Consider the following 17,533-nt stretch of genomic DNA (forward strand, 5'->3'; position numbering starts at 1 on the left):
GTGACTACTTGAAAAAAGTTAAGATTTTTTGTAATGCTAATGCCTCTCTTATTATGAGTAATAGGATAACTACATTCGGTATATGCGTACCTTGCAAGGTCCTTATGCCTGTCAGACAGTTTTCACTTGACCTCGACTCCTTTTAATGGATCAGTGAATAAGGTTAAGTTTTGGTAGTGATCCATTTCTCTGATACTATAAGCCATATAGGTCAAGTATATTTGGTGTATGGAAGGATTGTAATGTGTACATGTCCAGCTGGCAGCTGTCATCTGACCTTTTCATCAATTTCATGGTTCAGTGGTTATAGTTAAGTTCTCGTGTTTTGGTCTGTTTTTCTTATACTGTATACAATAGGTCTACTAAATTTGGTTTATCGAAATATTTAAAGATGTATATGTCGGTCTCGCAGGTTTTATTTGACCTGTTCCTCATTTCACAGTTCATTGTCTAGTGTTAAGTTTATATGTTTTGGTCTGTTTTTCTTAAGCAATAGCTAGGTCAAATATATATGTTGTATGGAAGGATTGTAAACTGCATATGTCTGCCTGACATGGTTCATCTGACCTTGATCTAATTTTTATGGTTAATTGGTAAATATTTAGTTTTCTTGGTTAAGTCTGTTTAGTAACTATTAGCAATAAGTCCACTAAATATATGTTTAGTGTATTAAATGATTGGTAGGTGTATATGTATTTCTCCTTTCGGTTTATATGACTATGGCCTAATTTTTGTGGATCATGTTAAGTTTATGTGATAGTTGTAGTAAAGCTGTATATTAAGGACTATTAACAAACTATCAATGGTTAGCGAGTCATTTCAGCGTGTGGACTCTTGTTTCGTCTATATCGGTTATTTTCATTATTTTGCGGGTTTCTTTTGTACACTGGTTGCAGTGTATAATGAAGTGTCGTCAACTGCACACAAGAAAGATAACTACGATCACAACCGATAACTTTGTATTTTGAAAGTCAGGAAAACTGATCGTAGTTTACCCTTATATTCAACTAATGTTGATCTTATTTTTCATCTTAAGTTTTTGTAAGGAAATTTTTTTTTTTTGGATTCCTTGATGATATAGCCACTGATGATAAAATCTTTCAAAATAATGTTTTGATGTGATTATATAAATCAGATACAAAACAAATTCCATTTAAACTGTTCCGCAAAGCCTTTTGTGTGTTGAATGGCTATGTGAAAGACGGTAGTTTTTTACCACACTCATTAAGAGGCCCCTGATATATTGCTATTACGTGATTTTTTTTGTTTTTGACAGATACACACGATAACATCTAAATACAATGTGTCCATTACCATGCTGTTATGAAATTAATTCTATTTTGAATATTTTGAATTACTTTTTTATTTCTAAGTCAATACACCAGCTTCTTATAAGTATATGTTATACTTACCTTCAGTATATGTGCAATTCTTAACCAATAATTATTAATGGATGATATAAAAAAAATTCAACACAATCGATATACTTGAGAAACATATTGTGTAGACATTTAAATCTTTTGTCGTAATGTTAATATCTTTCCGAATATGTTTAAGTATTGTAAAATCTTTTTGAGTCATTATGTAGAAGAAATAATGAATCACTCGTAATAAGAACTCCAATGAACCAGTGTAAATAAATATCGTTAATTAAACAAATGATCTAACAGAAGAAGAAAATTCATGTCCTCGAAATGGACTTTTATAAATCAACAGTGATTGAAAGACGAGAGAACACATGATATGCTCAATACTTTTATGTGTCTGTCAGAGTTATAAACATTTGACAGCTCTACAAAACAAAATACACAATAATATCAAAAATTTAACAGAATAAGTATTCTTAAAAACGACAAGAAATGTACTGAAGTAATACATAATATATATCTTTACCGATCTCCTTACTGATTATTCCATCATGCATTTGCAATATTATTTTAAGAAATTAAGATCTTTTAATATCTGTTATCCGAAATATTCAGTATATATATATATATATATATAAGTACGTCTGAGTCAGTGACAACTCTACAACAGGCGATTTGGTGTCACGATATCACAGTAGCATGGGTTCGAATCCCGGCGAGGGAAGAACCAAAAATTTGCGAAAGCAAATTTACAGATCTAACATTGTTGGGTTGATGTTTAGACGAGTTGTATATATATATATATATATATATATATATATATATATATATATATATATATATATATATATATATATATATATATAAATGACTGAATAAATAGTCAACGATAAATCTTACAGGGCGATGGATCATATAATTATGATTCAGTACACTACAAAATATAATATATAACAAGTCTAAAAGGTTACAACATCACCAAAAAACACAATAAAACGAACGATATGTTCAATATTTCGGATAACAGATATCCTTCCTCGGTAATAATATGTAAGATGTTTAATATTTTTACCTTTTTGTAGTTTGCATTGTGTGTCCTCGATCCGAAATTCTTACTGATTATTCCATCATGCATTTGCAATATTATTTTAAGAAATTAAGATCTTTTAATATCAAAATTATCAAAACAGAACATCATATTTCAAATTTAGAAACGTACATTGATCAAGGAATTATTCCAAAAGGGTTATTTTTAAAAGCTTCGCCACTTACAACAGGCAAAAAGTCAAACAAATTTTTACATAGATGGAAATATATTCTATACAACAGTTTCTTTAGCCTGATGGATCTTGAACGTCAAGAAGAAACTCATTAAGTTAATAATCTATACAAACTTAGTGATAACTTGCACTGCCGATCTCGTGACCAATTATTTGGTCTTGAACTTGACGGAATTCATGTACGGCTTAGTGATATCAAACGTATTGAATCACACAAGCTTCACGTCAAGCAGATAAACAAATTTAAACGTGATGGTGTGAAAGTTACCCACCCTTTAAACAAACCTCCAAAAAATTATATTAGAAAGCCTCGCAACCGTAGATTTCGAAGAAAAATTCATATTACGGCCAATCCCAACAACACAGTTGTCAATTTGTCAACAGTCTCTTTAACTGAGGATGAAACTAAAGTCTTATCTAAGGGTTTGAATTTTTGCCCTACTCCAAGTAACATAGATAATATGAAACTGGAAGATGACCTCACTAACTTTGCCAGAACCCTCAGAATTAAAGAATACTTTGGTAACAAGGATAAAGAGGCGTATAATGAGGAAGATACAGACACGTCCAACTTGGAGGACGAAATCATAATTCCGCATTTTAAAAAAAAAAGAGTTCATGAATTCCAACACTACACTACACTGGAAGATGTTATTGACAAAATCAAATCGGATGTTGTTCATCTAGCCAGCAACAAGTACTCGTCGTTTTATAACACCTCTTCTGACGAGAAAAAAGCCATACAATCGCGAGAAAACCGAGATGATATTGTTATAAAACCAGCAGACAAGGGAAGATAATGATGTGATAATGGACAAAGCCAACTACATCTCGGAAGCAGAGCGTCAGCTCTCTGATGAGAGATTTTATAAGAAACTTGACTATGACCCTACTTCCGAGTTTAGTTTTAAAATTATTAATGCGTTACAAACCATGCACAATGACGGTCACACAGATGAGGATACAATTGGAAATTTAAAACCAGAGAACGCCAAGACTGGTCGATTGTATCTTCCTCCGAAAATACACAAGGTTAACAACCCCGGTAGACCCATTGTATCCGCTAACGGCCACCCGACTAAGAAAATCTCAGAATTTGTAGACTTTCATCTAAGATCTCATGTAGAAAATCTTCTTTCTCACATTCAAGACACTACAGATTATCTTTGCAAAATGGAATCCATGAACCCTCTTCCTCCGGAAACCCTCTTTCTCCGCAAACCCTTCTTGTCACTTTAGTTACATCCCAGCTCCTTTGTTCTAATGGGGTTATCTGAGCCGGATCACCCCTACCAGATCACCCCAGTTTGAGTTTCTTTGTTATGCATGCTTTCCTTTGTTCTGTAACATTTTGGCGGGAATGTCAAATCCACTATAAAACTTATAATTAAATATACAATTATACGGAAAAGACTATCTATCAAAATTCACGTAGAAAAAATCCAGTGTATATGCTGGGATTCGAACTCAAGAACTTTAGCATATCAGGCCACGACACAACCACTACACCAGGACGACTGGATACGAACTATCAGTAATTTAACATACTTAAAGGAAGCAAAATATTTTTATAAGTGGGGCGAGTTGGCAGACCTTTATTCAGTGGTGTTTAAACCCTTTTCGTTAATAAGTGAGTTGTCAGTGATTTTTCAGTTTTGATTTTACACTTTTTCAAAAGTGGGGCGAGTCGGTAAACAAGAGTGGGGCGATATAGGTTGGGCAAATAGGCCAGTGGGGCGAGTTGACATTGTTTGATATCTACTCATCGTGTTCGGGGGTCAAAAAGGGTATAAATCATATAGTAATGTATAAAGTATATTATAATGGTTGTGTGGCGTTCTAAACTAGATTTTATGAATTGTAAATGGTTTTTAGTCTAATCTTAAACAGCTGGGATGTAAAATAGTTATCCAACTCGGACTTGGTGTGTCAGTGTTAGATCACCCTCTGGCCTCCGGCCATCGGGATGATCTTACACTGACACACCGCGTCATCGTGGGATAACTATCAAATGTCACCTCATTGTATACCAACCTACCTCATGATGACGGAATACAATCGTGTAGGGAAATATTGGACTCGCGCAACACTTCAAAACCACCTACTGAATGTTTAGTCAAGCTGCTAACTCTGGTTTTGAAATGCAACACTTTTAACTTTAATGGCGAGAATTACCTTCAAATAAACGGGACAGCGATGGGGACGAAAATGGCACCGTCTTACGCCAATATTTTCATTGGCAAATTAGAGAAACAAATTATTTCAACATCTTTATCCAAACCTCTGTCTTGGTTCCGTTTCAACAATGATGTTGACATGAAATGGATTGAATCCCAACAAAAATTAGATGCTTTTATCAGACATGCAAACAACGCCCAGCAGTCAATTAAATTTACATATGAAATATCCGACTCTAAGATATCTTTCTTAGACACAACTACATCTATTAAGGATGGTGTCATATCAACAGACCTCTACTGTTGTAAACCTACAGATAAACATCAGTACCTTTCTCCCCAAAGCTGTCACCCCAAACACTGCACAAAAAGTATCCCGCACAGTCAAGCTCTCAGAGTAAAGCGGATTTGCTCCTCTGAGGAGGCTGTCACTCAGCGGTTACAAAAACTTCGCGGTTTTTTAATCAAACGAGGTTATAAGAAATTGGACATAGATAAGGGGTTTGCGCGTGCTAACAATAACAGCCGCAATGACCTGTTACAGTACAAAAAGAAGAGGTGCAGTAAAATAGTTCCATTTGTTTTAACCACCTGGGCTTCATATATATACATATATATATGTTCCAGACCGCATGAGTATTTGGACCGTACGCGTACGGTCTGGACCGTATGCGTACTTTTTCAAAATACTCATACGGTCGGACCGTACGCGTACGGTCTGACTAATATTAAGAAGTTGGCAAAGTTAATTAGATGCATATAACAGATCAAGATAACTTAATTCTCAAATTGATATAAAAAGTTTAATTGTAATTGAAAACAAAACACTTTTATATTTTATTGATTTAAAAAATTCACGCTAATTGAATCTGTTAATCTCTTGTATTTAGCATGTCGATCACTCAGTAAAATAATTGAATTATGATCACTAAAATGGAAAATATTGGAAGTAAATATAATGTGGGAGGACAATTGTTTTAGAATATTTAGCAGCTTTACAAAAAATGCAAATGCTAAGGAACATACAAGAACTGCAACAATGTAAATGTAAAAAATATTAGTACGTTACTTGTAGTAGCAAGTGTAACATTGGTTGAGAGTACCAAAATTTGGATCAAGATATATACAATTAAAACAAATATTAAATTTCAATTGTTCATATGTTCATTTTATCCGTGTAATTGTAATAATATTAATTAGTAAACCTAAAAATCAAGATTGTGATTAATGTTAATTTGTTTAAATTTAACCCATATGATCTAATTACATACATAGTTAGCTGGTTAGCTCGTACTGGACCATACGCGTATACTCATACGGTCCGACCGTACGCGTATGGTCGGACCGTACGAGTATACGTATACGGTCCGGACCGTACACGTACGTTCCAAATACTCATATGGTCTGGAAAATATATATACAACTCGTTTAAACAACAACCCAACAATGTTAGATCTGTAAATTTGCTTTCGCAAATTGTTTGTTCTTCCCTCGCCGGGATTCGAACCCATGCTACTGAGATATCGTGACACCAAATCGTCTGCAATGTAGTCATTCCGCTAGACCACACGACCACCTGGGCTTCATAAAAATTAAGCTTTCGGTGGCCGGGTGTTACCTTTTCACGTCAGTTTTAATCTAGCGTCGTACTACAGTACATGATATATAAGGCAAGGAGATGTTATTTTTACAGATCAGCTAAGTTGTCTACAGTAAAGGATCCTACAAATTAATGTAAGATACAGTCACAGAAAATAAATATATGTGTTCTTCTTTCCATGTCAACAAGAAGAAGCAAATTGTTGCAGCAAGTCTTGACCTTGAACAACTTAGATGGCTGAATAAGATAATTTGTTAAACAGTAATATGTTTTACGTGAATTATTGCAGCAATTTGTGTCAAAAAGACCATTTGACTGTTTTCTAGGATGTGTCGGTAAACGAAAAGCATTTGAATTTAATAAAAAAAAATCCATTAGAAGCTGTAGATACTAATCATAATATATAATGCCTGGCGAATTGCCTTGCTTGTCTCCCAACTAATCACGAGTAATTGTTCTTGACTATTATCAGTTTATCTAAGTGTTTCTCGTGCAGAATTTAAGAATGATTTTTTTCTATTTGTATATATAAATATTTGCTCGTGTATCAAAGACTACAAAAAACCAGTGCATAGTGAATGAAAAATTAAAGGAGTCTAATACTAAGAACAAGATGAATAAAAACACCGTTTAAAATTGATCATAATACATCATGCCTGGTGTATTGCTCCCAATTAATCATGAGTAATTGTTCTCAACAATTTAACTATTAATATCCGTTTACTGTGTTAATGTAATGGTTACTCATTTCGGAATTCTTAGAAAAGACATATGTTTTTTGTCCATGTAAGAACGACTATAGTTAATTAACCACTGTTTATGTCGCCAATATATTTGAAGATACACCGAAACGTAGTGAATTCTAAAAAAGATGGGATATAACAAAGCACCTTCAGTCAAGTAGAGTAATTGAATAATTATCTTTTAAGAGCAACTTGAGATGAATCTGATCTAGCTAATGTAAAAGCGAAAGTGATATACCGTTATTGAAGAATATAGAAACTGTTAGCAAGTTTTACTCGCAATTTTTTGAATAAATATTTAATAAGAAATAAGTAGTACATAGATAAACAATCTTTTACTTACCTAATATCAAAAAATCAATTGGCAGTTTTCCACGAGGAAGTAAAACCTCTTCAATAACTTTATATATATAAGATTAAATCACTTATGACATGTATACATATCAGATAACAGTATAAACAATAGTATAGGGACATGGATTTTAAATATGTATAATAAGTATCTACTTGTCCAAGGCAAAATGTACATAAAAACATTGCTTCACAGTTTTTTAATAAATATAAAACTGCTTGATTTTTCAAAAACAATAGACAAAAATACAAAGTGGATATTATGTATTTCATGATTTATTAGTGAACATAAAATTAAAAAAAGCTACACGAATGGTAAACTATATTTAAGAGATGAGGATAAAGTCATTATCAGCCTTGCTTGTTTTCATCTCGAGCTCTTTCCTGTACATGTGAATAATTGAATGTCAAAGGAAGTAATTGGTTTTGTAGCTGTATTATTGGTGTTGCAGCAACAGTATGCGTTGGTGTGTATCTGCCATTGTGCAATCATCGCAACTAAAAGTTAGAAATCTTTAGAATGTTATACATAAAATAATTCTTCGTCTTAATAATTTATTTTCTTATAATTGTTAGGTCCTATTCGTTAATAAAGCTCTTCAAATATTTCTGTTCCTATACATCATTGGCTTTCAAATATGAGTCATTGATTGTTCCTGATAGAGGCAAATCCAGAAAAGCTCATCGAACGCTTGAAATATTTCAAGTGTTGTCTCCTTTTTTCCTGATGTCTAGGGGAAAAGGGGGATAAATTGTCAAGGTTTTATATTTGTTATCAACGTTTATTTTCAGTCATAACAGAGAGGCGAAACTGAAGGGACATTCAACTGATATGTCGAAAATAAACTGATAACGCCATAGCAAAAATGAAACGCCAAACAATAGTATACTTGTACAACTTAATCAATTAAGACTTAGTATCTCTAATCCAAACAAAAACTCGGGGGATTGCAGATATTCCAGAAGGGTGAGAAGATCCTGTTCAACATGTGTCAACCGTCATGTTGCTCATATAAGTACATAATTGTATTTTCAACTAATCATTAATATGTTTTTGAAATCCGCCATTTTTTTTTATCAAAGAATAGTCGTCTAATCTGCATCTTTAACGACTGTTACAAATGTGATTGAGTATGGATTTGTATCGCGGTCTGTGGATGCATGAAAGGAGACAATTACGTTGTTGTACTTTTGAGTTCATACGATTTCCTCTGTATGTATAAAAAGAATATGTGGTACGATTGCTAATAAGACAACTCTCCAACAACTAAAGGTCACCGTACGGCCTTCAACAATGAACAAACCCAATACCGCATGTCTTTGTTACCTTTGTTGTCATCTTAATTGATTAATGAGTTTTGAACTCTGGTAAACTACTGCTTTAGTTAACAATAAAAGTCGGGCGTCATAGGTACTAAACAGAAACTAATCAATCTTCTCTTCAGGCGGTTAGTACTAAAAATAAGTCGAAAGATATGTCAGTATCATGAATCCTTAAAATCTCCCAATTGATACGATATTCCCGTGCTTGCATTTCCTATCATGATTTTCTTGATAGAGGATTGCTGCTCACAAGGAAGTTATAAAACCAAGAGTTCCAAATGGTGAAGATGAAATCATCCCATCGTAAATTTTACGGTCGCCATCACGAGTTGGTTGACCGTTATGGAATTACCGTTTCACAAATGATATCGGATATGTTCCTTACGTCGTAACTACATTCCCTTTCATGAATGAACCTGTCCCTCTGGTTTCTTTCGTCCCTCTTTTAAACCTCACATTATGCATGCGTTTTAGATGATTTTAAAATTATTCAACGCTTGGTGACTATTTAAGTAACTTTGGTTCAATTGATATCGGAATTCTTGATACTACAGATGTAGTTGAGTCTGACTCATACCTTCATACGTATATACATTGATAATAATAGACACTTGAGAGAAGAATAAAAGTAACGACAACACTATTATTGTCTGCAGTTAATTGATAAATAACATTGTTTGAAATACTTTCTACATCGTGTGTCTTACCCTTTGTATATATATATTACTACAGCATTATTTGTCGCACTTTATATCTAATTGTATGTTCCTTTCAAATAACCTTCAAACGGTTTTGTTGAGCACGATTAGTGAGTTTTACTGAGACACGCATATGACGTATACCAAACATGTATCTTAATAGTTTTTACCATTTGGTCTTTGTCATATGCATTGCTGGTGGACTCATTTTCCCTTTTGATATTAACTTCATGTGTTTCATGGCATGAAATGTTATCACTGGTTTAAGACAAATATTTCGTTAACATACTTATTTATTTTATTGTACAGTACTGATTATAACGATATCCACTTTTTGTACAATATTGCCTCATGTGCACAGCCAAATTCTACTCACGTGAATATCATATGATTTCACCATTACATACACGAGAACAAATGTATCCTGTGTATTACGAACAAATTAGTTATTGCATAACCAGGATTAAAGTTAATTGATATTTTACACTACAAATCGATTGTTTCATGTTTACTGGATAGGTGTAGTACATTTCTTTCCGATAAAGCTTTTTTCATGATTTTATTTTACGGCGAGGCATAGCTGAACAAATTAAAGCAAGGGTTTGTACATTGTTTCAACTTTTGATTTAAATGAGCTTTAACTGATAGTCAACATTATTTTTTAGTGTTTTTTTTTTTTTAATTATATATAGTTTTTCAATTTGAGCACCACGGATACGATTTGTAATTTGAGAGCCAAGTCTGGTGTGCCAACTTACTAGGACTAGAGTAATGCCTACTATATTGATCGTGATTGAATTTATGCTGTAAGTCTGTAAGATTAAGGTTTTACGTATACCTAACATCATTAATCCTCGATGTAAATTGGGCCAAATTCAGACGAACCTTGCCAGACAGAAATTGACATCTTTCAATTAATTCAAACACCAAATACAGTTTACTGATACGAATTATAGTCTCTGCAAAGAACATATAACAAAAAAATGACCATTGAATTAGAAGATCAAGATCAGATAAAAATTACCAGACAGACATGCACAATCCCTTTTATAGCCATGGCTTACCAGATAGATATGTATAATCACTTTTTTAGCCATGGCGTAGTCAGTGTATTTACGATCTATTAGTTTTACTGTTCCTCTAGTATTCATCGCCCCTCATTTACACATACTCACAAGCATATCTGATAAAAAAAAACCTAGGTTTACTTGACAATGAACTATAGATCATGACATTCAGTGCAAGGTAAGTTGATACCTGCAAGAAAAACCTTACAGAAAAAAAAGAAAACAAGACGATAACTGTAATTTTGGTGGGCTTGGAACATTACTTTTAAGTTCTAATACACACAATAAAGTTGACAAAATTAAATGCTTGAGTACAATGTCAGCTCAACCGTCTCAAGGCCAGACACCAAATAAAGTTATATTATTATTTAACATAAGAGGGAAACTCACGAGACAAAAATTAATTTTACGAACTTGCTGACAATGAGACCAAGACCAATGGACATATTTTCCGAGGTAAACTTAGAACATCAACCATGCCTTCTGTTTACAACGTATGAAGCATCATTGTCGTCTTCCTTCTGAATAATGAATCTGTTAGCTGTCTCAAGGGATTAAAACCCTACGTACCAAATTCTTAGATCGCAGTCTAAATAAAAAAGGGATTTTTTTTCAATTTCATGTGTCAAAGGTTTTGTATATCTACAATGTAGCTGCAGTCAATTCAATATTATTTTTTTGTCTTTAAATATCAGTTGACTTTTGTAAGATGAGAAAATTGATAAAAACTTTGTGTTCTGGGTTGGTCCTTAGATTGGTTACGTATAACTATTTGGCTTTCTAACTATTTTTTATCTGAACGTCAATTAGGAAAAAGTACAGTCACAAAAATACTGAAATCCGAGGACAAATTCATTCGGAAAGCCCCCAATCAAATGGCAAAATCGAATGACAATACACATCAAACGAATAAACAACAACTGTCATATTCCTGACTTGGTACAGGCATTTTCAAATGAAGAAAATAGTGGATTGAACCTGGTTTTATAGCGCTAAACCTCTCACTTTTACAACAGTAGGAAAGGAAAACAAAAGATACCACAGGGACAGTTAAACTTATAGATTAAAAATAGACTGACAACAACATGGCTAAAAATAAAAAGACAAACAGACAAATAATAGTACAGAAAACATAACATAGAAAACTAAACACTAAGCAACACGAACCCAACCAAAATCTGGGGGGGGTGATATCAGATGCCCAGGAAGGGTAAGCATATCCTGCTCCACATGTGGCACCCGTCGTGTTGCTTATGTTATTACAAATCCGGTAAATAGAGTCATACGAAGACCAAACGCGCATCTAGCGTATTAAATTATATATGCTGGTACCTCGCTCAATATGAACACCATTGGGTCGAAGACACTGCTGGTGGACGTTTCAATATCGAGGGTATCACTAGCCCAGTAGTCAGCACTTTTATGTTAACATCAATTTTATGACTTACAAGACATTGTCGTAGGGTTTTGTAAGTCCTGTTTGGTTTGGATTTGTTTAGCCGACTATATAATATGGTTTTTCTTATTGTTGACGGCATATAAGGTTAGCTATAATTGCTTACATCCACATAACTCTTTATTAAGGTAGTTTTGCATTGCATAACCAAACAATTTAATAAAAGATCAATATTGAACAGATATATCATGTTAAGGAGGGGTATTTGCGTAAAAATGCCAGTCGAGAGAAATTCATTCTCAAGAACGGTATTTTTCGCAAATACCCCATCAAGAACATGCTTTACCTGTTTAATTACACCGAATGTTAACGTTCAAAAACGCATTGATGATCATGACGTTACAAACGTCCAGTCGGATAGAGTATTGTTTGGCAAATACCACGGCAGAGAGGGTAAAAAAGGCATATCCTTTTTGCAAATACCCCGGCGGCGTTAAAAAATGAACGATATTCATTTGATAACAGAAAATTGGTGAAAAATACACTGGCTATCAACAAATCAAAACTCAAGATTCTTACATAAGGTGTAATTACATGAATAATTCAACGTCATCTGCAATTGCTTCCAAAATAAAATTGTTGTTTTATTTACATTATGATTTAAAACAATACCACAAATACTGACCAACCAGTGCATAATTTTGAAAATTGTTATTTGTTTAAAATAAAACATATAACATATCTGAATTGGTAGCAGAAATGCATCAAATACTACATTTTACGTTTTTGTTTGCTCTTTTCCCTTAGTTAATTGTGGTGGTATTTTGCTTCTTTCTGCCGCTTTATCGAATGATCTTTTAAGCGTGTCTGTATGGCTTGGCATGCCTTCAACTAGATTCTCAGGTTTGCCGTAGTATTTTGTGTTGAACATTTTTGCGTTGTTTCTTGAGATAGACTCGCCCAAAAAAAATGTCGACACCGTACGGTTTATGACACTAAATCTGTTCGTTTTATCGTCACAATTTGGAACATTTCTTTCATTGGTTTCTTTATCATGCTCTTCAATCATGCTTTGTGACTTCAGCAAGCGTCCCCGTCGACTTTGAAGTAAGAAATTTGAGTTGTATTTATCATCGTCAATCAATTTAATCACATTCTCCTCTGACTTCATGAACTCTGCACATTTTGATTTGGTTATTTCTCCAAAGTCCGATATCGAATTGTCCGTTGATAATTTTTCTGTCGATGCACTGATATTCTTATTTCTTGATGTTTCTGATGAAACATTTGTTCTTCGAGTTTCGGCAGTTGTACATGTTTTGTCAGATTCGTACAGGGTATTTAAATCTCCAGAACAACTTTGGTCGAACTTCGCAGTTTTCAAAACTACTCCATTAACAACATTAGGACCTGAAATGTTTTGTTTTGTTAGCTGTCCCCGGTTGATTTGACGTTTGAAAAGTTCTCTTTAGAGTGCTCGATGACTACCAAGATATCATCTGAACCATTTTGCTGTTTTAACGTTCCAGCTTCACGCATATTAGAGTCATCATCTGGTTTTCCTTTATTTTGCCTTATGGATTGGTCCTTTTGTGGACTATCTTTTAAATCAAGAACAACATCGGATATTTCTAACTGGTTAGTGACAGTCTTTTTAGATGGAATAGTTTGAACTTGTATATTTTCACTTTTTGTAATATTGTTGGTGGTTTGGCTTGGAAAAGTCACATGGTCATCGCTGGATATTGATTTGCATGATAATGGTGGTGCAATGACACTTTCAACAGACTTCTTTCTAGCAACTATTCTATCATTTTTGGATTCGATATTCGTCTGAACCGATCCTTTTGCTAAAACTGGGCCATCAATATGTAAAAGAAGAACAGGCCAGACAACATATTCAACAATAGTTCCCGTTCTGTTATATTTGTTGAATTTGTTGGAATCCATGGTCTTGTTTTCGATATTTTCGTACTCAATAACCATCGGTGGGTCTGAACAAACCATGTACCAGCACAATTCTGAACATTTTCGTACGAACTCTTTTTCTGTCCCCGATGTTGTTTTGTTAAATGAGCCATAGTCATCAGAACATTTCTGAAGATCAAACAAATAAACTAAGAAATTAGTTACACAAAAAAGACAACAGTGAAACAGATAAATAAAAAGAACATGCGAGCGAATCGACGAAAAATGTCAAATAGACCACATTTGTTCACAATGAATTTCTTAAACTATTTAGCAATGCATTTTAAACTTCTTGTTTTTGTTTTTGTTAAAGAAGGGGTAAAAGATACCAGAGGGACATTTATACTCATACATTGTAAATAAAGTGGCAACGTAATGGTTAAAAAAGGAAAAGACAAACACAGAAGTAGTAGTACACAAGACATATGCATGTACACGACATAAAAAACTTAACTACGCAACATGGATCCCACCAAAACCTTTGGTTGATCCTACTCCACATTTGGCACCCGTCGAGTTGCTCATGTGATTATTAAATGGTATATTGTAAAACAAAAATAGGCTGTTTGCCCCGCCACATTATTTATGTATATGCCTGTCCTAAGTCAGGAGCCTGTAATTCAGTGGTTTTCGCTTGTTTTTGTGTTACATATTTGTTTTTCTTTCATTTTTTATACAAATATGGCCGTTACTTTTCTCGTTTGAATTTTTTTACATCGGCCTTTTATAACTGACTATGCGGTATGGGCTTTGATCATTGTTGAAGGCTATCAGGTGACCTATAGTTGTTAATGTCTGTGTCATTTTGATATCTTGTGGACAGTTGTCTCATTGGCAATCATACCACATCTTCTTATTTATATGTTATAAGAATTCAAGACATACCTTCTTAACCGAATCAACTAACGTACAACTACATAGTCGTTGTTCTTTTGCAGTCTGAAGAAATGACTCGCTTGCTTCAATCAAAACTGCATTTTCTTTCCCTTTCTGGTCATATGCATTGATTCGTTGATTCTGTGTGTGAACAAAAAGTTCTCTTTTATAATTACCGATTGATATTATACTAACGACAGAACCATTTGAATAAGTGTCATAACTTGTTTAAGCTATCTGTAAAAAATCAACAAGTTACACTGAAACAAATTTAAGATCCTTATTGGATTATGTTCAATATATAGTTTTGTACAATTACCTATACTATAAAGACTATAGTTGACTACTTTCAGAATATTTTCTTTTCGTAATGGTGATATTGCATTTTGAACGAATATCGTTTCTCATTTTCAAACCTTAGTTTGAGATTGTTTGATCCCTAACATTACTATCTGTGGCAATAACACAATTCACTAAAATAACTATTGTTGGTAATACAAGCATTTACGTAATGTCACCGTTAACATATTTGATAACTCGTTTTAAACTTGAGATTTTTTCACACGTGGATAAACATTTTAGCGGTATGACGTGCGTGCGTTTTGCTATAATTATTTGAACCCCGAAAAAAGACGTGTGATGGCTTCAGCACGGAAAATCCTTTTGTGCTGAAAGTTATGTTTCCCTTGAAATTAAGATTTTTACAAAATGTTTGCATAGTTGCTACATCTTAATCCTATTTCTTTCAAGACTTTCAACTCTTTTGAAAGCACAAATTTTCTATTGTTTTTTTAAGATAAGTTTGACCTCAAGGTAACAGACTTGTAGTTAATGTTCAAATAATCTTGATCGTGCAAGTTGGTGTCACATATATCATTACATGTGTTATTCATCCTTTTACCTTATAGTTTGTCACGAAGAAGAGAGTATTACCATCTTTGGCATCAGCAACATTTTTATGATTATTTCATGTGGTATATTGTCATTTGACTATGAGATAAGATAACAGAGAGGCGAAAAATACTAAAGAGACATTAAAAGTCTAAAATAAACTGACATAGGCTGGCTTAAAAAAAAGACCAACAAACATAATATTTTAGTCTCAAATGCATGAATGTTGGTTTTTATTGGTTTTAATTATTGCTGTTATTGTCTGCCATTAATCTCAGATCTTTAGTTAGTCTCTTTTTGTTTTAGATGTATTTATATTTGTGTCAATCTGATAAGTTATCCTTTTTTTCAACTGATTTTTCTTATGTTGTTCTATTTAACTACTGCCCCGCTTCAGAGAAGATTAATGCCTGTAAAGTTGTCCAACCACGCAACTTCTGTATGTGCATGTCTCAGGTTAGGGGCCTGTGATTCATTGATAGCTGTGTAACATATTTATTTTTAGGTCACTATTGTGTACATCAATAAGTCTATTGCTTTTTTCGATTTATTTGTTTCACAATTGTCTTTACAGGCCTTAAATAGCTGTCTATGAGGTATGAGCTTTTGTCATTGTTGAAAGCCGTACGGTAACCTATAGTTACCTACATTTACTCTCCCTCGTGGAGAGTTGTTCTTTGGTAATCATACCACATCTTCTAAAAATTATATTGTCTTCCACAATTATAGGATGTACAGAACACATGTGACATTGTTCATCATAACTTTCTTTGCCTCTTATTTTTTCCAATGATGATATGTCGAGTGTTTTCTCACATATGGTATTGGTTTGAGACATCCGCTTTTTGATTTTACAAACATGATTTATTGCTGTTGTCAATAAACGTCCATTACACATACATAATTACACGGAACATACGATTAGATTAATTTGACACTGTTTTTAAATTGACCACACACACTTTAAAATTTACAGCTTTGCAAATGACATTTGAGAATTGAAAATTTCTAAATTGCAAAAGCAATAACAATATGCATAATTAATCAATTAACCTCACATCATTTATCGTATTCAATTAATGACGACATAAACTCACCTTTTTCAATGTTATTTCTTTCACACCAGGAAGATGAAGTATACTAACAAGTTCCCATACTTTTTCATACATTAACGTGTTCTGTGAATTGAATATTTCAGTGCATTTCTTATAACACCACTGAAAGAAAATGAAAAACAAAAATAAAGTTTTCCTTGACTGCGATCCAAATGAAATAGAAAAAAATCATAGATACATTAATTTATAAAATCTGAAGATTTATTTTTGGCATTGCACAAGTCATGTCTTCTCTGTCTGTTCATGACAAACTACGAAGTTACGGTATCATATCATATCCTGCAGTTTAGACAATGCAAAAATCTACAAAAATCGATAATGTTCTTTTCATTTTATATACTTAATTAATGCGGTATGGTTTTTACACATTTTTGCGGGCCGTTCGGTGCTCTATAATATTTGCCTATGTCTACGTCGCTTTTACTCTGTAGATAGTTTTCCATCGTTAATGAAACCACATAGATATACGAAGATGTGGTGTGAGTGCCAATGAGACAACTCTGCATCCAAATAACAATTTAAAAAAGTACACCAATATAGGTCAATGTACGGCCTTCAACACGAAGCATTGGCTCACATTGAACAACAAGCTATAAAGGGCCCCAAAATTACTAGTATAAAACCATTCAAACGGGAAAACCAACGGTCCAATCTATATAAAAAACGAGAAACGAGAAACAC

General features: G+C 33.5%; 1 protein-coding gene and 2 long non-coding RNA genes across 5 annotated transcripts in view; 1 reads left to right on the forward strand and 2 right to left on the reverse strand.

Annotated features, from left to right (window-relative positions):
* The window catches only part of LOC143041953 (uncharacterized), a 129,945-nt gene extending 122,403 nt beyond the window's left edge, over positions 1-7,542 (reverse strand). The window contains exon 1 of one of the 3 annotated variants that reach the window (XM_076214130.1): positions 7,511-7,535. The gene's annotated coding sequence lies outside the window, so the exon portion shown is untranslated. Of the gene's footprint in view, positions 1-7,510 lie in introns of all 3 variants that reach the window. The other 2 variants (XM_076214132.1, XM_076214129.1) reach the window with 2 other exon arrangements.
* Positions 1-17,533, forward strand: part of LOC143041959 (uncharacterized) — a 189,929-nt gene that overhangs the window by 26,154 nt on the left and 146,242 nt on the right. The gene's annotated exons all lie outside the window — the stretch shown is intronic.
* Positions 12,165-17,215, reverse strand: LOC143041958 (uncharacterized). Its single transcript, XR_012967847.1, has 3 exons — positions 16,835-17,215; positions 14,856-14,987; positions 12,165-14,099 (listed from the first exon to the last, which is right to left on the reverse strand). It is a non-coding gene; the product is annotated as an uncharacterized LOC143041958 (long non-coding RNA).

The sequence above is a fragment of the Mytilus galloprovincialis genome, chromosome 8, assembly GCF_965363235.1.
Source record: "Mytilus galloprovincialis chromosome 8, xbMytGall1.hap1.1, whole genome shotgun sequence".
Classification (NCBI taxonomy): Eukaryota; Metazoa; Mollusca; class Bivalvia; order Mytilida; family Mytilidae; genus Mytilus; species Mytilus galloprovincialis.